Below are 25,833 nucleotides of genomic sequence, written 5' to 3'. Positions count from 1 at the left end.
CACACACATAAAGATAGACTAACTGAAGAGTAACGGGAGCTTGATATTCTAATACAAAAGGGCACATGGTAATATAAATACTGATCTAGTGGTATGCAAGTCTAGCAGGGTCAGATACCTTGTTAAAATATTTAGTTTTGAAGGTTTTACAACTCACCATTATGCTTATATGGTAAAGGTAGTAGAGGATGTTAAGACCACTATTAAAATATTGAGAATGCATGCTATGGAGGATCACTGATGAGCAAATAGACAATCATAATGAGGCATAAGAATTGACAAAGAAGAACAACTAGTATTATCCAAGCATAATGCAAGTACAATTGAATGATAATGACTGATAGAATGAGTGTGGGGATGAGTTCCTTTTATAGGCTTACAGTAGGTGGTATTGGTAGGTGGAGAAAAGTGGAAAGGGATCATGGTAATCACCAATTGTGGTTTTAATAAACCATTCATATATGACCTACTCTATGGCTTTATTTGTAGTATGTTTCTTTGCCTTGTTTGTTTCATACAAAGAGGCTATGATGGATGTGATTGCACATTTCTCAACACCCCTCCTCAATCACAACTAAGAAAGACATTGAGTATACATAGGCTGTCATGAGTAGAACCTTGCTAAGTGTAGACATGGAAAAAAAACCAACCATACAAAGCTAGAGGCCGTTACAAGGCCTCACCAAGTGTGTAGAGGCTGTAGTGTGCAGAGGTTACATGAGGAGTATAGGAGCTTATTGTGGGAACATTAGGTAAGTCCACATTTTAAATTTAAAAAATCCTATCAAAAAATGAGCTACAAAAGAGGGACTGGTGAGTCCTATCCTTTTGTTCTTGGGGTTCTTCATCTTCTTCTTCTTCATTGTTGTCTTCATCTTCTTTGACTGTAGCAAGATATGCTCTTTGAGTCCTTTTCTTAGCATAGAAAAATTTCTCAATATGCCAAGTTTTCTTATAGAAGTCACAGACTATGCTCTTCTTCCCTTTCACATAGAGAAGTTGTTGGTCTCCTCTTGGGATGCTTGTTTCGCCCTTGTTCTTGATCTTCTTTTCCTCTTCCAGGAGAGAGGCTTTGATGTCCACAAGTTTAAGCTTTGGCATGTTGATTAATGTGGTAGACATATTATCAAACTCTAGTGGAAGACTCTTGAGAAGCACTCCAATGCAAATGTCTTCATCCATCTTCAAGTTGATTCTTGCAAGTTGTATCAACAAGCTTTCCATAAAATTCAAATGAGTTGCAAGTGAGGTATTACTTTGCATGTCAAGCCTAAAAAATTCGATCAGTAAGCCATATTTGAAGGATTTTTAATGAGCTCCAAACAGGGTTTCTAATTGATCCCATGTCGCGTGAGAGGTTTCACAATCATCAACATGTTAAATGTAGCTGTCATCAAGTTAGATCTTGATAATAGCTTGAGCCTTATCATCATTTTTATCCCATACGACTGAAAGTGCAGCTTCCCTTGGTTTCTTCTCTTGACCACTTGTGATTGACCACAAGCCTTTCTTCATTAAACTAGGATCAGTTTGATCCTAGTTTGCCATGCGTGGAATCCAACATCATTGAATTGGGATGTCGGTGAATCCTTGCCCATGTTGTGATTGCAAGATTAGTAGCAAATCAACTCCAAAAAATTCAAATTTCAGTTGAGTACAAGTGCCAAGAAGCACTAGGTGATTAGTATCAAGAGATACTAGGTGATTTGGTGATTTAGTATGCCCTTTGAACTTGGGATCTTCAAGATCTTGGAAGTCCGATTCTTCCCCTCCTTGATTTGATGCTAGAGTAGGAGAAAAAATTTAGATTTGATCAAAGTCAAGGATGATTGTGTTAGATAACATAAGTGCTAAAACACTAGATGAGTGTCAATGAACACTGTGTTTGTATTGAAATGATTGCAAATCTTGTCAAGATCTCCCCTCCTTGTTGGTAAATCACTTGAATGCTTGCTGAAGACTGAGTGTTGGAGTAGATTAGAGACTTAGTGACTTGATTTGAGCTAAAGGAGTAGGAGAAAGAAGTGAAGCATGAGCTTGAAGCTTGATAGCTATGGCTGCCCTCTTTAGGGTTGGAACATGCGATTGATATTTTGTTCACAACTGACTGAGGGGAGAGCCATTTGTCACAAAAATTGTTGAGAAGAAAGCTCAAGTGTCAGGCTTCAAAAGCCCTATGCCATTTGTCATCATCATTGTGCGTGCAGGTTGAACGGTATGTACGAACATAGAGGGTACAGAAAATGACAATGATTCGTTGTAGGAGCAATGCTGGGGTTGATAGTTGACAATGTCAAGCTCTGAGATGACAAGGAGGAGGTCTTGAGTTAGTGAAGATTTCTTCAGAAGAAAGTACAGCTGGAATGGCCCGGGAAGAGAGATTTAGGTCCTCTACTGAAGATGGATAGCCATGGAGGTAGGTGAGAGATTCATGGGAAAGTGGAGGAAGCCAAAAATTCAAACTAGAATGACTCAATTAGTGGCCTAATGACTTACTAACTTGAAACCCGCTGTGATACCATGTTAAAATATTGAGGATGCATGCTATGGAGGATCAGTGATGAGCAAATAGACAATCACAATGAGACAGAAGCATTGAGAAGAAGAACAACTAGTATTATCCAAGCATAATGCAAGTACAATTGAATGATAATGACTGATAGAATGAGTGTGGGGTGATTGCCTTTTATAGGCTTATAGTAAGTGGTATTGGTAGGTGGAAAAAAGTGGAAAGGGACCATGGTAATCACCAGCTATAATTTTAATAAACCATGCATATATGACCTAGTCTAAGGCTTTACTTGTAGTATGTTTCTTTTCATTGTTTGTTCCATACAAAGAGACTATGATGGATGTGATTGCACACTTCTCAACACCCACTTGTTTTGAGGATGGTGTTGGTCATGCTCATTGGGATGTAGCAATGGATGAGGAGATGTCTGTATTAGAATCCAATAAGCCTTGGGATTTGGTACCCTTGCCTAAGGGAAATAAAGCCATAGGCTGTAAGTGGATTTAGAAAATCAAGCATAATGCAAACGGTTTGGTTAGCAAGCATAAGGCTAGGCTGGTTACAAAAGGTTATGCTCAAACATATGGCATAGATTATGAGAGATATTCAGCCCAATGACTAGGATGGAAACCATTATATGTGTAATTGCTTGCAGCCAAAGGTTTGAAGTTGTAGAAAATGGATGTCAAGAATGTCTCATTGCACATGGTGAATTGCAAGAAGATGTGTATATGCAGCAACAAGTTGTGAGGATTTAGAGCATTCCATATATGTGTGCAAATTAAAAAAATCACTCTATGGGCTAAAGCAAGCACCTAGAGCATGGTTTGACAAGATTTGAGAGTATCTTATTAACATTGGCTTTTATGTTTTTGATGGTAACCACTTAGTTTATATGAGAAAGGAAGATGTAGTCTTGGTCATCATAGTCATCTATGTGGATGAATTGATTATTATAGTGACAATGACAGTGGGATTGCTTAAGTTAAGGACTTTTTGAAGAAGAAGTTTGAGATGAAGAATTTGGGTGAGCTGATGTACTTTCTTAGGATTGAGGTGATCCGATGTGATGATGATATATGCCTATCCCAAAGTTAGTATGGCTTGGATATGTTATCAAAGTATGGTATGACAGTATGTAAGCCTCTTTCAATACCATTGGAGAAAAATGTGAAGTTGAGTGCTGATGTTGGGGATGAGATAGAAGATTTTACTATGTTTAGGCAGATAGTAGGAAGTCTGATTTACATGACTATCACAAGGCTAGTTTGCTATTGGCCTTGTTAGTCAGTTTATGCATATGCCTAGAAAGCCTCATTTGGATGCAGTTAGACGCATATTGAGGTATGTGAAGTCCACTTTATATTATGGAATTTTTTATGAGGCATGTAAGGATGTACAAGTGTTTTGATATATAGATGCAAATTGGGATGGTAGCATGTCAGACATAAGATTTGCCAGCGGATTAATGTTTTCCCTTGGTAGTGCAGCAATTACATGGAGTAATAAAAAGCAACCTACATTTTCTTTATCGAGTAAAGAGGTTGAGTATAGAGGTGTTGCAATGGTAGCATATTTGAGTTCATAGATTTTTTTTTTGGGTGAGATTAAAAAGTTATTGGGTGATTTGGATGTACAGGGAGATGGCCCAGTTGTCATTCACAGTGACAACATGAGTAGCATATAGCTAGCTAGGAACCTAGTGTTCCATGCTAGGACAAAACACATTGTGATACACTTTCACTTTGTGAGAGAGAAGGTACTTGCAAGAGAGATTGACTTATTAGTACACATGATCAGATAGTTGGCATTTTCACAAAGGCACTAGGTGTAGAGAAGATTTGAAAGTTTCGAAGCTTACTTGGAGTTGTAGAGATACATTTGAGCTTGAGAGGGAGTGTTGAGATTGGCAAGCTCAATACACACAGACATTGATGGTAGACCTCCCACTAGATGGGTCCACACATCTGCATTTAGCATGTTAATAGTCATTATGATCCTCACATGGCCACTAATTTATCAATTATTATATTTAATTTGCTGTACCTACCTATAGTTGGCATAGTTATAGCATCGGTGGATTAGTATAGTCAATTATGCATTATTTGACTTAGTAGTCCACTTTCCTTTATGTTGTATCTTATCTATAATTTGTGTACATTGTATTGTATATGAAAAAAGAAGAAAAAAACCAACAAAAAAATATTTTGGCCTCCATCTCTCTTCTTATGTTCTTGAGCGAGCTTCCTCTTGTGTGTATGGTGTGTGTTTGGCACACCAACTCAAGCAAGTCCCCCCGCCATGTGATTGTTGACATGCTACCTATAAATAACTGTTGTGCCAATGGCTACCATTAATAAACTATGTTGCAAAAGAATCACTGGATTGATAGTTTGGCTACTACCATCAATAACTGTGTGCACATACTCAAAGGGCTTGTTCACATGGAGGTGACCTCTTTTAGTTCCATGGGTAACCTTTTAAATGAAAAACTCATAGAATAATGCCCGTGTGCATCTAATTCATAATACTCATGCACCACTCCTCTAGTACTTGAGCACCCATTAACTTGGACACTAGGATTTCTATAACTCGTACATATGAGCCACACTTTGCTATTCTAAAACCACTTGTGCTTTATAGGTGTGTTTGCATACCTTGCATGTTATTGTACACCACTTCTGCACTTGAACATGACGTATGCACTTGGAGTATTGTGCTTATGACCTACTTGCACACATACAATACACACTTACATGCCTAGTAATTAGGATAATTTTATACACACCATAGATGCACTAGCTCACTAGGAGTATTGTGCTTATGACCTACTTGCATACATGCAACACAAATGGACATACCTAGTCATTAGGATAAATATATACACACCATAGATGCACTAGGTCATCACTAGCTTAAACGCATAAACATCACACACAAGACATCGTAGGTTACATTTATCAAACTCTACTATATGACACCTAATGCATTTTCTCACCCTACATTACATTGTAATAGAGTTAAAATGCCTTAATGCCTTAGCCAATATTTAGCCTATTGTGGTTAAGTATTAAAGGCTAAGATGTAACTTGCCAAGGACTTTTTTCCATTTCTAAAATTTTATATTTGAGGTCTCAACCTACCACCATCTATAAGAGGGTACATACTCTTGGCTAGCATAGCATTGGGGTGTATACCATGCTACAGCCTCTCATCAATTGATTCTCAGCCTAGCCACCTTGGCTATGGTTTCTTGGAAAATTAGTCTATTTCCTTGTATTTCTAGTTTATTTATTTGCTGTGGGAATTACCTGCTTTACATTGGTATTAGAGTAAATCTTTGATCCAATGGGAAGATCATTTTCTTGGTGAATCTGATTACAAGGATAGGCATAGGGTAAATGGAGGATCATAATTAGTCATAGGACTTGGCGCAGTTAAAATTGTAACCAGTTAAGGTTCTCTGCAGTAAGCTGGGACTAAATTTGAGAATCTTGAAGAAGGCCTCAAGGAATAATGGTGGAGTCAAGGTTATTTTAGTGGCTCATGGTCAATTTGGGGCCATGTTGAAGGTTCTTGGACTTAACTTGATTCTAAACATGGTTTGGAAGAATTAAATTGTAGTTACTTTTTGAAGTAGGCTTCTCTTTCTTCTTTCCAAGCTTCCTTGTGAGAGATTTTGTTGGGGGTAAAGGCACCTCCACCTAGCCGCCAGTGTATTCCTACAGTAATAGTACTTGCATCTGCACACTGTAGATGGTGGGTGCCCATCTCACCATCACTCTGTTCTATATTCTTTTAGTGACAGATGAATAAAGGGAAGGCCGGTCACACACTATGACTATTGGAGTTCCCACATTGTGAGTGTCTCTCTCTCTTACTCTCGCTCTCTCGTGCAAGCTTCAATCCTTCTCACCTTTCAACTGGTATCAGAGCATAGTTGCTTGAGCATTTGAGCTTGCTCCGTGACTCCTTCAACATTCATTCGAATCCCTACACCATTGATTCTCACTCTTGGCAGCCATATCCGACTCCTTTGAGCTCCGATTACTGCGTAGCTTCCCGAGAACCTACCCGGCCCATTTGGGTATCCTCAAGGCATTCCTTCAGAGGTATTGAAGCATTCTTTTGAGTGATTATTTCAGTTTTTAGGGTACAATAGGAAGGGCGGCCATAGCTCCACCAACCATTGGAGCTCCCCCATTTCATATCTTGGCTGAAATAGTTAGTTTTACATAGTAGGGTACAAGGTTTGTGTAGGCCTTCTTTAGACCCTACTTGAGTCCCACTTCCACCCCATTAATGCTAGATGGACCAATAGCATAGCCAGCAACATTAGCTCTATTTGTGCCATCTTAAAGACCTGGCAAAATTCGTTTTTTACTTCAGCCCTCCCTTGGCACTCATTGGCAGCTTGAAAACACTTCATTTGGCACTTGGGAACACCCCCTTGATGCTCGACATTGGTGATTTATCATTGGCATTGATTTGAGGACTAATTTACCTTAGTCTAGGACTATTTTCCACAGTCCATAGGCAGCCACAAATAGTGTTACATCATCACTTTATGTTTATGCTTGGATAGCATTGACATTTGATGCCCGGTTGGTCCTGAATGGTTCTCGAATGCTAGGGGAATGTATGCCTATTGATTGGCCATCATTTGGAGCTGATTTAGTGGCATGAAATAGTTAGTTTTACATAGTATATCACTACTATACACTTCAGGGCTGAAGCTTATTTAGTCACTTTATGCTTTGCCTATTGGTCTCACAGGTGCTTCCCGGGTATTTCATATGACTATTGGGATACAAATGAAGGCTGGCAAATGCTTTGGACGGTTTTGAAATGTATTTTTAGCCTTTTTTGAGCTCTGTATTGGTTGGCATTTACTTAGCATTGGTCTACACTGGTGACAGAGGTTATACCTATGGTCTATGTGTGGCCCGTTGGTACATGCTTAATGCTTATGTTACCTACACATGCTAGTTACATTGTTTGGACTTGAATTCTACTAGAGCTTCATTTGAGCTTGACTTTGGATATTCTGGATCTTATTTTGGTATTTCTTTGGCTTGTTGAAGATTGATTGGGATTGTTTTCATGACATTGGATACTATCATTGGATACTTGACCGCTCATATGCTCTGGATGTCTTATTGATGTATGATCTTGGATACTCCGTCATTGGTGCTCTTACATGCTTTGTTTGAGCTTATTTGCTTGACATTTATGGTTTTTGTGCTAGTGGGAGCATCTTTGTATGCTTATCAAACATTGAGTAGTGCGAGTTATGCATATTGAGCTTTTGGATCTTTGAGATATGGATCTCCTCATGGATGATGTATGGTTGAATACCTTGGTCAGTGTAGATGTATTTGGGTTGATTCGGCTTTGTATTCATTGAGCAGACACCAACTTGTGTCAGGTCTTGGCAGTGGTTTGTACATTTTTCCCTATTGATTGGAGGGTGTACTGACTTTACTGACAGACTTTGTTTGACATGCTTGGGCTTTGCCTCATGTCAATTTGATTGTTACATGCTTGTTTATGCCCACTTGATGTTGGTTTTGCATTGACAATCAGTGATTGACTTTGAATATTGGGTTTTGCCTACTGCTAGCTCTCATTGTACACCGCTATCATAAATTACAGCAAGTATATATCTTTGGAATGTCATGTATTTTTCATGCTAAATCATCCTAGTTTGATGTATTTTTGATGGTATTTGTGGGTAGCATCATTAAATACTCATTTCTTGCCATTTTTCCTTGGTTTTGGTGGTTTTTTTTTGTCATTTTTTGCAGTTTACAACAAGTACTTTTGAACTGCCTGCATTGTTTCAGCTTGCCGTATGGCATATTCTTCCACTGACAGTGCTATCTTCAACATCACTAAGCTAGCAGGTATTGGTGCAGAAATTGTAGATAAAGCCACTAAGGTTGAGTGGGGAGCAGCCTGAAATTATGACTAATGACGAATGGATGGAGCTTGATGAGTTATGCAAGTTCACCCTCATATTGTCTCTCACTGAACAGGTGCATTACAATGTGGTTGAGGAAGCACAGAGTGCTTGGCAGCTTTGGGATAAGATCAAGAACCTCTATGATAAGCAAAGTCCTACAAGTCAAATGTATTAGTGGGTTGAAATAGCTTATGGATTCTCGCATGAAAGAGAATGTGACCATTTCAGCTCATCTGAGCAAGTTTCATGCTATTCTTAAGAACTTGGTTTTGCAGGGTATTGATTTCAAAGAGGATGTCACTCCATTGTTCTTGCTTGGAACTCTTAATGAGTCTTGGGATGTATTCTGCACTGCCTTACATGCTTTTGCCGCTACTTTGAAGCTATCTGATGTTGAGAGATCTCTCCTGCAGGAAGAGATAAATTGTAAGAATTTGGATGCCTCTTGTGTGCCTTATGCTTTGACAGTTAGAGGCTGACATGATGGAAATGTAAAGAATGACCATGGTAATGGTCGTGGACGGGATTTGTAGAAATCTTGGTCCAAGTCACGTGGCAAGTCACGCAATAGGTCTCATGGGAGAAATGCCAATCTGACTTGTCATTATTGTGGGAAGAAAGGACACATAAGGCCACAGTGTCATAAATTGCGCAATGAAAGGCACAAAGACAAGGGAAAAGAGAAAGTGCAAGAAAAGTCTTGTGATCACAGCATAGTACCTACTAAGTCAAGTGTTAAAATTAAAGAGATCAATGTTACGCAGCTCAAGGATAGTGATGGGGATTATATCCTTGCAGCAAATTCATCTAGTGCTTCACAGATGATAGAGATGCACTCTTTGTATGCACAGTGTTGGCTCTTGGACTTAGGTGCGTCCTTTCATGTGACACCTTGCTGAGAGTGGTTCCATTCATATCATTTTGTTTTGGGTTCTATGCGCTTGGGTGATGACAGGTCTCTTGAGATTATCGACATTGGCGATGTTAGGCTACAGTTTCCTTCTGGCAGCAGTTTTATTATGCACAATGTACATCATGTAAACAGCTTGATAACACAGAATATGATGTATCTTTTGGAGACTCTGCATGGAAGATTACTCGTGGCAGGCTTGTGCTTGTGAGAGGTGCCAAGACTAGCAGCCTCTACCCCTTAATTGTTTTTGGATCTACAGTTGATCATGATTTGTATATGGGGTCTTTACCTCATGTATCTCTTTGACATGCCCGTTTGGGGCACATGTCCATTAAGGGAATGAAAACACTTTTTGATTTGCAGTACTTACCACCCCTTGACTATTCTCATTTTGATTCTTGTGATCATTGTCTTTATGGTAGGTAGACTAGGTCTACGCATGAGAAGTTTGGTATGTCACACGAGTGAGCCCTTGGCTTTGGTTCATTCTGATGTCTGTGGGCCCATATGGGTGGTGCGAAGTATTTTGTTACTTTCATAGATGATTTTTCATGTAAAGTATGGGATTATCCCATAAAGTAGAACTCCAATGTATTGGTAGTTTTTTAGAGATTTTCTTTGGCGGAAATCAGTCTAGGCATAGGCTGAAATTCCTAAGGACAGATAAGGGGGATGAGTATGTCTCACGTGCTTTTGAGCAGTTATGTGATGAGAGGGGTATTAAGTGTCAGTTGACCGCCTTCTACACCCCTCCCCAAAATGGTAGGCTAAGCGGATGAATAGGACCATCTAAGAGAAAGTTCACAATATGCTTAGCCATGCAAGCCTATCCCAGCACTTTTGGGCTGAGGTAGTTATGAATGCCATGCATATCATTAATAGATCACCCTATAGTGCCATTGATTTCCAAGTTGCAAAAGAGGTATGGATAGGAAAGCCTCCCTCTTATGTGCATTTATGTGTCTTTGGATGCGAGGTATTTTTCCATGTGCCCAAGGACAAGCATAACAAGCTAGATTCTAAGAGTGTTAAATGCATATTTTTTGGCTATGGAGATGCAGGAGAGATGGGTTCTCGTCTATGGGATCCATAGGCACACGAAAAGTCATCTGCAGCCATGATGTAGTCTTTCATGATAAGATGCATAGGCATCTTGAGAAGATAGTGGAGCTATGTTGGGTTATATTTTAGGAGAAGCCATGAGCTCCCGTACAATTAGCTAGGCAGCCTGCAACAATAGCATGTACTCATGGCCACGGTGTTGGATAGAATGTTGAGCAGGCAAACAGAGCCTGCAGTGCAGCATCCTAGTAGCGATAGACGCCCCCTAATAAATTTCAGCCCTCAATGCATTATGTCTTGGTAACAGATGGATTTTTTTCTTTTGTGGTTAAGATGACCACCCTTTGCTTGGTTTTGGCCTTATTCGCACAACGTGACTTGGACTTATATCAGATGGATGTCAAGACAAAATTTTTACATGGGGATTTACATGGAGCAACCTAAGGGCTTTGCAGAGCCTGGCAAGGAGCACCTAGTGTGTAGCTTGAAGAAAAGTCTTTATAGCTTGAAGCAAGAACCTAGGGAATGGAATCATAAGTTTGATGCTTTTATACAGTCACAGGGCTATAGTCATAGTGCTATGGATTTGTGCTTCTATACAAAGAAATCCCACGATGGATCTTTTCTTATTTTGGTACTCTATGTAGATGACGTGCTATTAGCAGGGAAAACTCATGATGAACTAGATGCTCTTAAGGCTTAGCTCAAGAAGAGCTTTGAGATGAAGGATCTGGGATATGCCTCTCACATACTTGGTATACACATTAGATGCGATAGGCATTAGGGACTCCTTTACTTGTCACAGAGGGAGTATAGTCATAAAGTCCTTGAGCACTTCCATATGCAGGACGTGAAGCCTATTGGCTCTCCATTGCCTTCTTATGTGAAGGTATCACAGGCAGATTTTCCATAGACAGATGAGTAGAGGGCCGAGATGGCCAAGGTTCCCTATTCATCCATAGTGGGTAGTCTTATATGTATGCCATGATAGCCACTCGTCCCGGATATTGCCTTTGCAGTTGGTGTTGTGGCACACTATATGGCTACACCTAGCAAGAAGCATTAGGATGCCATGAAGGGTATCATGAGGTACATGAAGGGCACTGCAAATATGTACATATGTTATGTCAGCCAGGATATAGGAGTTGTGGGGTACATTGACTCTGATTATGCAGGACATGCAGATAGTAGGAAGTCCACTTTTGGCTATGTGTTCACCTATGCTAGAGGTGCTGTCTCTTAGATGTCAAGGGTGTAGAAGTGTATGTCTCTTTCCACCACTGAGATTGAGTATGTTGTAGCCATTGAGGCTTGCAAGGAGGCCATATGGTTAGCCCATTTGGTTCATGACCTTGGTATTGATGCTATCCCTACATCGCATTCCAATTCTATGAGTGCTATTCAGTTAGCCAAGAATTCGGTCTTCCATGTGAAGACGAAACACATTGAGGTGAGGTATCATTTCATAAGTGGGGTTGTTGAGGACAAGTCTGTTGACATTGTCAAGATCTCAATTGACCAAAATCTTGCAAATTTTCTCACCAAAAGCCTCTCTACGGAGTGCTTTTCCTTCCTCAAGAGATTGATGGGCGTGGGATGAGATGATGTCTTTCCTCATCCTGTTGTACATGTGTACATGTTGTATTGTCTTTTCTTTTTCTTTTTCACTCCTCACTGGGGCATATTCACCTTTAAGTGGGAGGTTGTTGGGGGTAAAGGCGCCTTCGCCTAGTTGCCAGTATATTACTACACTGCCAATACCCGCACCTGCACACTGCAGACATTGGGCACCCATCTCACCGTCACTTTATTCTTTATTCTTTTAGTGACAGATGAATAAAGGGAAGGCTGTTCACACATTGTGACTGATGGAGTTCCCACATTGTGGGTTTCTCTCTCTCTTGCTCTTGCTCTCTCGTGCAAGTTGCTTCGATCCTTCTCACCTTTCAGCTTTCATGGAGATCTCTTCTCATATCTCTTTCATATGGCCATTACTTCTCATGCAACCTATAGAGGATGATTGCTGAGGTATTAAGAAACCTATAGAATACCCTTATGCCTCATTTGTAAAAACATGGATCTAGAACATGGGTTGAGGTGGAAGCTATGGAGATTGGAAGAGAAAGAGTGAGTTCATGAAGACACTGACATGACTGACTATTACACAAGTGAATTAGGTTCCAAGATGGAAGCTTGGACTCATAGACACAATCTTGTGTATAGACTAATAATGACACAGATACTTTACTGAAAGACAAAAGTACTATGACATTGCATTAGAAAAGAGAGCAAGTACAATGCTTGATAGGAAACTAGATGGTAGCACTTATCCTACTGTGCTTATGGGATTCTAGTCCTGAGCCCACACTGCTCCATACAAAGAGGCTAAGTAGGTGTGATTGTAGAAATCTCAACACCCCTCCTCAATCACAACCAGAAGTACAAAGTGTGTAGAGGCTTTAGTAAGAGCAACGCCTGTAAAGTGTGTGCACACCATAAACATGTCAAAACATCAGAGACTGTCACAGAAAAGGCTAAGTATGGATACCACAAACATGGTGGACATCAAGAGACTATAATAGGGGCCTCATAGAGTGTACAAAGGTTGTAGTACAAGGCTACAGGAGGAGTTTACAAGCATATGATAGAGGCATTTTGGGCTAGGCAGTGTAAAGATAAAAAAGTCTATCAGAATAGTGAGAATAGAAGGACTGGTGTGGCTTGTTCTTCTGATCCTAGTGGTCTTCTTCTTCTTCTTCCTCCTTTGCTCCATGGTCTTCTTCTTCTTTCACTGCAGCAAGATATGCCTTCCGGGATCTCTTTCTGGTGCGTCAGAACTTTTCAATGTGTTTGGTCCTTTTGCAAAAATCACAGAATAGCTGGTCCTTCTTGCTTTGTACATGTTGCCAACATGTAACATTTGTTCATCTCTAGAGGTGCTTGGTTCTTCTTTAGATTTCAGCTTCTTTTCCTCCTCTAGCAGTGATACTTGGATATCAACAAGCTTAGGATTTGGCATATTGATTAAGGTTGTTAATACATTATTATATTCAAGAGGCAAACTTTTAAGCATAACACCAATACTAATGTCGTCATCCATTTTCAAATTTATTCTTGTAAGCTGGGTTAGAAGTCCTTCCATGTAATTTAAATGTGCAGTAAGAGGTGTGTTGGACTTCATGTCAAGCTTGAAAAATTCAATCAAGAGACCATACTTTGATGACTTAGACTGTGCACCAAACAAAGTGTCAAGTATCTTCCATGTATCATGTGAAGTATCACAGTTATCCACATGGTGGATATAGCTGTCGTCTAGCTCTAGTTTGATAATAGCCTCAGCCTTATCATCATTCTTTTGCCAAGTGACTGCAAGGTTTGCATCACGAGGCTTCTTCTCTTTGCCACTGGTGATGGCCCAAAGACCCTTCTTCATTAGGATGAGCTTGATGCGGGTTTGCTAGGTGTGAAACCCAACCCCTTTGAAACAAACTGTCAGAGAGTCCTTGCCCATGCTAGAGTTGGAGGATGAGCAGCAAATCAGCTTCAAAATTCTCAGATTTCAGTAAAATAGAAGACTTGATCCTGAGTGTACTTGATAAGCACAAGTGCCAAAAGAAACTAGATGAATAGTATCAAGAGATACTGATGCTTTGTGGCTCAAAGCTTGAGACCTTCAAAATGACCTTCAAAATCTCCCCTCCTTGATTTGATGCTGAACAAAGTTCTGGACAACTTTAGATTCAATGGATCAGAGTGGCAGAGGCTTGGTTTGAGTGTCACGAGAGAGAGAAAATAATGGAAAGATGAAGCTTTGAGTTCTTGGCTATGGTAGTCACAGTTAGGGTTTACAAGGCAGCCTGGTTTTTCATAGATTGCAAGAGATGTAGTGCATCATTTCTAATTTTTTTAAAATTGAAATGAAGCTTATTTCATGGGCTATCAATGCCCTATGATGGTGTTCTGAATTGCAAAGTGTACACAAAACGAGATGCATATGAACAGGACGGTAGTATACTGAAAAATTCACAATGTTAGGCCATATACAACCTAATCTCAAGGCCATAGGTGATAGGAAGAAGTGCCCTAATGTGGGAAACAAGTCCTCAGAAGGAAGTGTGAGGATATAATGCCTGGATGTGGAGATATAAGAGCTCCAAGCAAGGTTTGTACTGCCTGGCTATGGCTGCCATGGAAGGTTGGTGAAGATAGAGTGAGTTGAGCAGAGTTGGAGAGAGGCCGGAAGGGGGGTTTATTGATTTGAACTGATGTATGCCATGCTCACCATGGCTCTGATACCATGTAAAAACATGGATCTAGAACATGGCTTGAGATGGAAGCTATGGAGGTTGGAAGAGAAAGAGTGAGTTCATGAAGACACTGACATGACTGATTGTTACACAAGTGAATTAGGTTCCAAGATGGAAGCTTGGGCTCATAAACACAGTCTTGTGTATAGATTGACAATGACATAGAGATTTTACTAAAGGAAAAAAGTACTATGACATTGCATTAGAAAAGAGAGCAAGTACAATGCTTTATGAGAAACTAGATGGTAGCACTTCTCCTATTGTGCTCATGGGATTCTAGTCCTGAGCCCACACTGCTCCATACAAAGAGGCCAAGTAGGTGTTATTGTAGAAATCTCAACATCATCTGTAGCTTATTTTTTATCATGTGATGTAAGAAGATATACTAGATAGTTTGTGCTGATTTTTAGTAGCCTCTTCTCCTTTAAAATCAGCAATCATGATCATGTTGAAGCTATTCGCTCACTTTCTTGATCAAATACAACCTTGACATGGAGTATCAACCATCTCTTGATCTTTCACTCTTCTTGAACCTTGGAGCTCTCATCATAACCCTAGCCATGGTAAAACCTCAACAACATGGAAATTTCAAAAATTTCTTGAGGTTTTGAGTTAATCTTGGTGCCTTTTAGCTTAAGAAGTGAAAGACAAGCATCTACAATTGACATTAGGTATACATTGAAGCTTTAAAGCAAGATTGGAAGCATTTTCTCCAATTCAACTTGAGGAAAATAGGGCATCAATCAAATTTTATCAAATTTTGCTTTCTTGAGGCTTCAATCCATGGGGCTTTTGTTGTCTATAACCTAGGGAAGGTTAGATTCAAGCTACTCTATCAATGATCGACTTATATTGAAGCATTCCATTAAGATTGATAGCCTTTTCAGCCTCTTGAACATGGAAATATATGAAAATTCTTGAAATTTTGGATTCTATCAAGAATTTGGATTCTTCAAGGCTCAAAGAACCTTCTCCAACAAATCATCATGGACTTCTACTCAAGTATTGGACTTTCTTGCTGTATTGGAGCAATCTTAATGATTGGGAGCGGCAGTTACATGGACGCAATCATCATGGGATATTCTTCTTGAAGCCTTATGTTCTTGAATCTTGATCCATTGATAATGGATTGTGTTGAAAATTAATCAATTGTGGTTCATCTACTGCTCTTCATTAACATTAAGAGGTAATCCTATTTCTTTCAGTTGAATCTCTCTTTCCATCCTATTGTTGAACCAATCCTACTATTGCTAAAGAGAGATTGAGTGTAATAGATCCTATGAAATCACCATTGAAGAGCATTTAGAATTCAACCTATGGGACTGATTGTGATTGCTTTATGAAATCCCTTTTCTGCCCATTCATAAATTGATGCCAAATTGATTGCATAGTGTTATTCACTACCTACCTAACTTGGAATTTGATGGGATGATTGAACATTGATGCTATAGGACTAAAATAATGATGAAAATGGTAAGTGGGATATTTGTAAAAGCAGTGAGTCAATACAAAGGGTAATGCCCTATCCCTAGCCCTTTCAATTCAATCATTTCCTAATACCCACTTGTATTTCATTGAAGAAGCCAAAGACTTTTTTAGTTAATGCATAGCATCTCTATTTGATTAGCCATTAGAATGTACTTACCATGTTGATTGTCATGAGGAAAAGTGAATGCCAAGCAAGTTAGGAAGACAATAGTGAGGTGACCCTCCATTCCTGATTATAACCCTGAAGTCGTGCACAACTTGGCTTGAGGAGGAACTTTGCACACCCCTCAAGTCTTGGAGCCCATGCAATTTTCAAGCTTAGGTGCAGGTATATACCCATTGATAAATCTTGATAGCATTACAACACTGATCAGCCCTATTTAGAAAGCTACAGGTGGTTGAAGTTCCATAGGTACAATATTGGAAGAGTTCAAGGTATCTCATGTTTTTTGGATATCTATAGGTGGTCACAATACAGTATCCACCATTTCATAGGTCATTATTGAGCTCTATAGGTGTCCCATAATCCTCTTTATGTTGCTATAGGGATTTACAAGGTTTACTCTCACACAGGGAACTCCCATAGTGTCAAACATGACACTTACAGGTTGTGGACAGGGTACAAGAAACTTCTGTTTAGCATTGAAGATCCTATTACAAAAAATTTTATGTTGATCTATATTGAGAACTTGATATCTTCTTACAAATAAGGGATCCTAAGCTTCAATTTTGAATCAAAAAGTTTGTCAATTTGATATTGGGAGCTCAAGTTATTGTAGACTTACTGACAGTAGATATATTGAGACAGCATCGAGACAACATATAGGGTGACACTATTTATCATTGTTTCACCTAAAGTCTTCAACCCAACTTGAAATATTTTAAATTTTTTATATTCCATATAATAATATTTCTATTGAGATATTAGATATTGGGATTGGAGCTATATTCTGAGAGAAACAAGGGATTTGTTGATAAATAGTATACTACTATAGCTTGTTTTCTAATGGCTAGGAATAAGAAGAAAGACCCTATTACAAAAGCATTGAATGAAGGTGTCAAAAACTTCTAAGAGGATAAAAATTACACAAATGAATCCAATAATTTTGAACAAATAGATGAAGACTTAAGCATTAGAGTTGCTTACAGCACACACCAAGAAATGGAGGATACACATGAAGTACATGCAATGAATGATTACTTGTTACTATCTACAAAGCCGGGACATATGAATGATGGTATTTTCAAGGGTTTGAAGACATTGAATGAAGGCTTAATACATATGAATAAAGGTTTGTTGCAAGGGATGGCACAAGTAAATAAGGGTATCATTGATCTGTAGCAAAGGAACAAATCTTTATTTCAAGAAATCATTTAAGCCATAAAAGAAATTGGTAGCAAGCCACAAAGGGATCTATTAACTCACAATTTGTGCAACAAATAGGCACATTTTGGGAGCCTTATTGGTAAAATCTCAAGTTTCTAGACATTCAAATAATGTAATTTCTGTGCAAAATCCATTTTAAAATCATTGTAAAGGCATGGCTCAAATATATAAAGTCATGACCTCATAGATGTGTTTTCAAAATTTGAAAGAATCTAGGAGATTACTCTTTTGCAAATGAATAAATAATCTCTCTTAGACCTTAGTTCAAAATTGTAGTATGAAATATTACAATTATAGAAGAAACATGTAGTTGGAGGAGTTGGTTGGCAAAGGGCATGACACATTTGGGTGCCTCTTCCCTCTTCTTTCCCTCTCTCTTCTCCTTATGCTTTCTTGTAGAATTCTCTTTGTGGTTTCCTATCTTTTCTTATCTCATGGAGGTTGAGAGTGATGAAGAGGGTGAGGATGATGGTGATTCTTATGGTGGCCAAGCATAAGTTTTCATAGTAAGAGGGCATGCTTTCCAGATTTATGGCTAGAGGCCAAGCTCAACCATATAATTTGGTGCCTTGAGACCTTGGTTATGTGATTTTTAGGGTTGATAGGGGAGGGTTGTCATTTTTGGTGCACAATTGGGGAAAGGCTAAACCATGGAGTCTGCAACTAAGAAACGAGTCCCATGAGAGGGCTGGTCTACAATGTAGGGAGATGAGTCGTATTAGAACATAGGTCTGTGGCATCGATGCAATCCAAGTGGAAGTCATGCCGCATGATGACCTTGACGCATCAATTAATGAAAAAGAAGAAGAAGAATAAGACGAAGAAGAGGAAGAAATGGGGAGCTCATCAATATGCAAACATGGTCTCCTGATGAGGATAATTTATCGATCATCAAGTAAGTGGGTTGTTATTTTTTATAGACGGATAAGAGGGCAATAGGATGCGAAGGGTGCGAAGGCATTAAGAAGATTGAGGAGGAAGAAGAAGAAGTGATCTCGTCCCTATCCAAACCAATTCAATTCCTGCTACCAACATAGACAAAGAAAAGGAATTGATAGTGCAATCATCTGCTCTACATCGGCCTGCAAAAGAGATAGACTGCACTCTAGCATCACCAAATGGATACCCTGATTCCATGCAAATTGACAAAGAAGCAAAAGCAGATGACCACAATGATTCAGACAGAGTCTATTTCCTGTCATGTATTGTAAGACGACATAGTGGCCTCTCCTCTCTTGTAAGCCACTCTGAAAATAAGATTAGTAAGTAATAATGATTGTTAAAGATCAACAAATGAAGAAGAAGAAGGCAAGGATGTCAAAGTACAAAGAGGCCACACCAAGATCTATGACCTCTCGACCTCCTATTGGGGCCCTCAACATGTCCTGTGAATTTAGATTTTAGACATAGGATCTTAAAACCTTAGGTTTTGGTGAAATGATTTTTTCTTATGAGTGAAATCTTAAAACTTTAGGTTTTGGTGAAATTATTTTTTCTTAAGACCAAGAAATATGACATATTGAGGGCCCCCATGGAGGTCGAGAGGTCATAGATGTTGGTGCAGCCTCTTCGTAATTTGACATCCTCACTTTCTTCTTCTTTGTTTGTTGCTCTTTAGCAATCATTGCTACTTAATAATCTTATTTTCAATGGGTAACTCCATAAGATCTTCGAGAACTTGTCAGGTGAGTTGGTTGGCAACCTGATTGCCAATTTAAAGCCTCTCAAGGATCTTATGGAAAGCAAAGAGTGGTAATGGACTAAGGTGCATGACTTAAACCTGTCATATAGTTGGACTCTCATAACAAGTGAGAAAAAAAATTGAAAACAAGGACCCTAAAAATGACCGCAGTCCAAGTACGAGGATTTTGAGGATGAGTACAAAGACTACAGCTCCATCAGTGAGGAAAGCAAAGAGAAAGTAGAAACCATAGAATATGACATGGATGGAAGAGTGATTGAGCAAATTTGAGCAAACACTAAACCCCGAGAGGTCGACACATTTAGAGTGAACAGAGGAGTTGCTAAGGTAGATTGCGATTTATCCTGGCTAGAATGCCTAGAGGTGGTAGATTAAGAGTAAGCATGATCAATTCAGTCTTGCACCACACCATTATTTGGAGTGGAGTTAGCCTTAGAGTTGCAACCACTAGGGGGGATAGCCTCTTCCAGTGAGGATGGAAAGTACAACTTTGCATCAGAGGTGAGCTCTAATAGTGACTCCAAAGTGCCTCAACCATGTAGGACCAAATGCACCAAGGGGACCTTCTAGTCCACCTAAGGTGCAACAGGATAAAGGAGGAGAGAGAAAAATAGTCAAAGTCTTTAGAAGATGAATGATAGAAGAAACCCTAGGACCTGCCCAAGCACTTCATGAAGTTCAAGAAGGGTGACCGAATAGTGGTATCAGTAGGAGCCAAGTAGAAAGATAAAGAAAGTGAACCCATCAAAGGACCACCAGCCAAAGTTAAGGAAGTCAACTTGTGAGGGAATAGGACAAGCCTTGACTTGTGTACATAGCGGATGACCTAACTAAGGAGAAAGAGAATTATCTCATAGATCTCTTAAGGGAGTTCAGCAACATGTTTGTATGGTCCTTGGACGAGTTGAAGGGAATAGATTGGAGTATGGTGATTCATAATATTCCCATGGCTTGTGATGTAGTACCAGTCAAGCAATAATCAACCATACATGATTAATCCTAAGCATGTACACGCAGTGAAGGAAAAAATAAGCTATTGAAGGTAGGACCCATAGTCATAGTCATGAAAAAGAATGGGAAGATTTGAGTGTGCATAAACTATAAGAAGGTCAATGCAACTACAAAGAGATACAACTATCCATTACCATACATTGAGCACATGATAGAGAGAGTGGTAAAAAAGGAAGTCTACAAATTTTTGGATGGCTTATCAGGTGCAAGTCCATCCAGATGATAGGCACAAGATGGCATTCGCCACCAAATGGGTAGTGTTTTCCTACATAGTCATGTCATTTGGGTAGATCAATGCCTCTACTATCTTCCAGCACCTCATGTGTGCCATCTTCAAGGACATGCTCAGAAAAGGGTGTGAAGTCTTTGTTGATGACTTGTGCATCCATACCAACTGGAAAGAGCACTTGGAAAAGATGCGAATAGTCTTTGAATGGTGTCAGCAATATGGTGTCTCACTAAACCCCTTAAAGTGCCAATTTTGGGTGAAGCACGGTTGTATTTTAGGACACGTTGTGTCAAGAAATTGGATAGCCATAGACCCCTAAAATTCAAGGTGATTGTTGTAGACCTTCCCCCTCAAGGGAGTTCAATGCTTCTTAGGCCACACAGGATTCTACTCATGGTTTGTGTTGAATTATGCATACTAGACCTTTGTACAAGCTATTGTGATAGTATGTTAGTGGAAAAAATGTCAACAAGCCTATGAAAGGCTTAAACATGCTCTAACTTTGGCCCTTATCTTAAGAGCCTTAGATGGTCCATTATCTTTCATGTGCACATTGATGCATCAAAGTTTGTTGTGGGGGTAGTGTTGTGCCAACCTAGTGAGCATAACCTTGACTATCTAGTGAACTCTGCTATTACTAGACAACTCACTAATATGGAAATGAACTATTCCATAATAGAGAGAGAGGGATTAGACATGATGTTTATCGTAAAGAAGTTTAGATACTATCTTCTAGTGACACCCTTGACCTTCTTTATGGATTATCAAGCATTGCTTTATCTTGTAAATGAACCCTATGCAACAATATGCATTGCTTGATGGTTACTTTTACTTTTGAAATTTGACTTCTCTATGGTTGTACACAAAGGCAAACAGCACTACATGGTAGATCACATGTCCCGCATACCCTCAGGTAAAGCATCTAGACAAGGCATCATTGATGATCTACTAGATGCACATCTTTTTAGAATGTCCAGTAAATGAGATTTGTTTAGAGAAGACCTCACACCATATTGGGAAGATGACATAGTTCACATCATCTTAGAGAATAGATTACCCAAATGACCCATAGAAAAAGCTAGGTTAAGGAGACTAATATTGAAGATCCAACCTGTTAGCTGATTGTAGGTCAATTGTATTGGTTAGGATAGGATGGAATCTTAAGGAGATGTGTTTGCAAACATGAAATGTACAATGTACTCAAGGAAGCACATGGTGGGATAACTGGAGGAAATTTTAGTGGAGACACCACATCATGTAAGGTGCTTCAGTCTCAATTGTGGTGGCTTATGCTATTCTGCAATGCAACTAAGTTTGTGAAGCATTGTGATGAGTGCCAATGGACCAAAGCCCTATTTGTAAGGACAAAATAGAGCTGACCCTGGTGATTGCATGCCAACCATTTGAGAAATGGAAAATTGACTTCATTAGTCCAATCAACCCTGTGGCATAGTACTCTCAAGCCAAGTATATCATTGTTGCCATAGACTATCTCACTAAATGGGCAGCAGAAGCTCAAGCAACTCACAAAAATGAAGCTAGAACTATGACCAAGTTCCTTTGGGAGAGCAAGTAATCTCACGGTTTAGTTGTCTCATAGAGTTGGTTAGTGACCAAGACACACACTTTATCAATGAAGTGATGGCTCACATGTTATCCACCTTCTTAATAATCCACAAAAATTCCTCACCATATTACCCTCAGGCCAACAATCAAGTTGAATCCATGAACAACAACTTGGTGAATGTCATAACAAAACTAGTTTTTGCTTCATGCAATGATTGGGACAACAAGCTCATGGCAGCTTTATGGGTGTAGAATTCTTCATTCCAAGCTTGAGAATAGTAGCCTAGGAGAGATGGGAGGGCAAGCAAGCATGGACAAATAGGTTAGTAGAGCTAGAACACCTATTTGAGACTTGTCTCATTGCAACCCATGCTCTAATTTGTGAAAAGGTATGATGTAATAGTTGATTTGACAAACATATCAAACAACAAGATTTTGGGCAAGAAGACCTAGTCTTGTTGTACTATGTCAAGGGACATAAACAAAAAATGAAAATTAGGAGATTGGGGGCCTTCAAGTTTCACAATATTAGTAGAATGGGCAATGTGGAACTCAAAATCCTGGAGGCCATGGACTTTTTCAATGGAAGTCACTAAAAAAAGTATTACCCTCCTTTGCATCCACTTCATGAACCTCTGATGATAGGACCACCACAAAATGTGAGAGTTGCAACCATCACAAAACTAGAGGAGGAGGATGAGAAAGTAGTGGCACCAACCTACCTATCAATAACCATGATTGTATAAAAGGCATACAGCCTTGATGCACTAATTGATGAGGGAATTGACTCAAATATCTTAATGCATGAACATTGGACCGCCATGGGTCAACGCCCATTGCAACCATCCAATGCAAAACTTAGCCTGTTTGGGGGGTAGTCCTATCTACTCTTAGGAAAATGCAAACTAATGGTTTCTATCAAGATTGAGAGCCTACCCATTGTCTTTTATGTGCTACCTAACAAAAAAAGTGTTAGTAAGGAATCACTGTTGGGATGCGTGTTCAAAAAACAAGCTCATTGTAATGTTGACTACGACTTGTAATGCATCCACCCATCAAAAATGTTAGAATAGTAGTGGCTTTTAGCAAGCGTATCATGACCATCCAAAAGCCCGTAGCACCATGGGTAGCTAAACCTAGTATCAACCCTAAGGAGAGTGGTAGTCAAATACAATGTACTCCCATAGTAAAGTCACACCAGCAATCTAGAAACAATATCGGTACTATGGTTTGATTGTATGATATGATTATGGGTGTGGTCTCTATAGTTTTCTTTTCTGCTTGATACGGGGTCTCAAGTGCATGTTTATTGCATAGCATGAAGCTTTCAGTTGCATATGTGTAGGGGTCATGACAAATTCTTTTTAGGATGTAGATTGTTTGGGCTGGTCAGTCGGTTAGTCATGTCTGTGCGTGTTTATTCTTATCAATTTCTTTTTTATAGATATTCTGTTATTTTGCATGCATTCACTATGATTGTCTGTGTGTGTGGTGTATGTGTATATTCCATATTAATGGCACAAGCTCCTCCTCCTGTTTAGTATGTCCCATTAATCAGTAGGGACTATTCTTCCTTATTGAATTTTGAGCCTATTGCGAAAGCTGGCCTTGCATATTTTGTGGCTGCTCCACTCCCTTTGATTCCAAATGATCCAGCCCTTTGTGATGAGTTTCTCGTGTCATACAGTAAGAAATCAGGCTTGGTTCGTGGTACTTCTATGGTCATGACACCTAGATGGTTAGGGAAGGTTTTGTCTCTTCCTTACAAAGGAGAACCCTTTGTCACAGTCAGATAATTATTCTCAAATGAAGAGATCCTCAAGCTGTTATAGAAGCAGACTAAAGAGATCCTCAATGTTAAGAACGTGATTAACACTTTAGGAGTGTCTTTCTCAATGATCACTGATCCTCTCTGGAAGCTAGTCTACCAATTTCTCTAGGATAGAGGTTCATGCCTGTAAAGACACCATCTCACTATTTATCCAAGGAGCTCTTCATAGCCTCTAGGATGGTTTTAAAAGGGGTTGCCATTGACTGGAGTACTTACCTTCTTACGAAGATGGACCAAAATTTTGTAAAGGTGACTAGAGGGAATGTTACCAAAGTAGCCTATGGTTCATATTTATATGCTTTCCCAACATATTCAGGCCTTAAGAAGGGTGTTTTACCTCCTTCTCCATGTGTTCGAGTTCCTACCTCCCCACCTTTAGAAGATTCAAAACATATTGACATAGAGCATACTGACTCCCCTCCTTTGTTGGTCACTCAGCGGAAGCGCTTGAAGCGTGTAGCAGAGACAATTCCACCAGTCATTCCTTTAATGTCAGTTCTTGCTACCTCTAGAAGTGACCTCCTTGCCTACCTCACATGTAACAACTTATTCAGGGCACATCAAGAGGGTTCTTTGGATATATCAGTTCCTTTCCTGAATAGCTTATGACAAGGGATGCCATTCCTTTCCTTTGTAACGACATCCAGAGTTCTATTGAACTCTTAGTGATAGCTTGTGTTCAACAGTTATATGCTTCTTTCTATGAAGAATTGATGCAATTCAAAGACTAGATGCATAAGGAAACCATAGAGTTAGCCTCTGCTAAAGACACTCTTTTTGATTTGTTTAAGAAGATGGAGCAGCAGACACAAATGATTGAGACCTAGAGAGAAGAAATATCTTCTTTGAAAACTCAGTAAGCAGAAACTCAATTAGAGGTCATTAGAGTTTCAGAAGAGAAAGAGAAAATATCTAAAGAATCTCAAGAGTTTAAGACTCTTTTGGATACGAAACTGTCAGCTTTGTAGAGTGCTCACAATACAGTGGAATCCCAAGCTTCCCAGATTAAACAGTTGAAGGACCAAGTAGCACAGTCGTGGTCCATCCCTCCAAGTCCTAGTGTTCCTATGATTCCTTCTATATCTTAGCAGGACTTGGTAGTTCTCCAAAGACAGGCCACATTATGTCCATGGTTTCAAACTAAAGTGGAAAGATTGCAGCCGAGGATGGATTTATTATGGTCTACATTTGAGCAATTTTAGGAGTATGTTCCTCCCGACCATTTGTTTTTTGTCCACTATCAGTTGCAGAAGTTGGCCTTTTATATTAAGCTCTCAACAATGGATCTCCCTCTTCCAGAGGATGGTTGGATTGGAGCCTGGTCTTCTAATTTGCTGACAGAAGTTGTCCGTATGGTCTTTGAAGATTCTGTGATGATGGATACCATGCTGCTGTCTTATATGTATATACGAGGTGATCTATTAATTCCAGATGATGTAGATCTGACTTGGTATGTAGGGGATATGGTCTTACAAGCTGCCTTGTATGTCAACCATTTGGAGTTGAGGATAGATGAAATGTTCCAGTGCTATTCTTCTAAAGTGGCTACTTGCCTTGACACTTTATGGCATTCAATGATTGATTCTGTAGTCTTGAACCAACGACAGAATACAGGCTCTACACATGTGCAGAACACTAACCAATTGAGGGTGGATCTTTTAGCTTATCCTTCCAAGAACCATCCATTTGATTCATCCTTCTTTGATGCCTACCATCGACGATCTGTTTTAGGTCCCTCTGTTCTTAGCTTATTGTATTATCAACAAATGGCCCATCGCTATGATGCTTATATTTCCCTTTATCAATCCAACTTAGCAGCCATCTTACCTCTCCTTTTCCAACCTCACGGTTTTCCTCAAA

This window comes from Lygodium microphyllum, chromosome 10 (assembly GCF_053477565.2).
Source record: "Lygodium microphyllum isolate KBCC chromosome 10, Lygodium_microphyllum_v1.1.10, whole genome shotgun sequence".
Taxonomy (NCBI): Eukaryota; Viridiplantae; Streptophyta; class Polypodiopsida; order Schizaeales; family Lygodiaceae; genus Lygodium; species Lygodium microphyllum.
Note: the sequence above shows the minus strand (reverse complement) of the source record.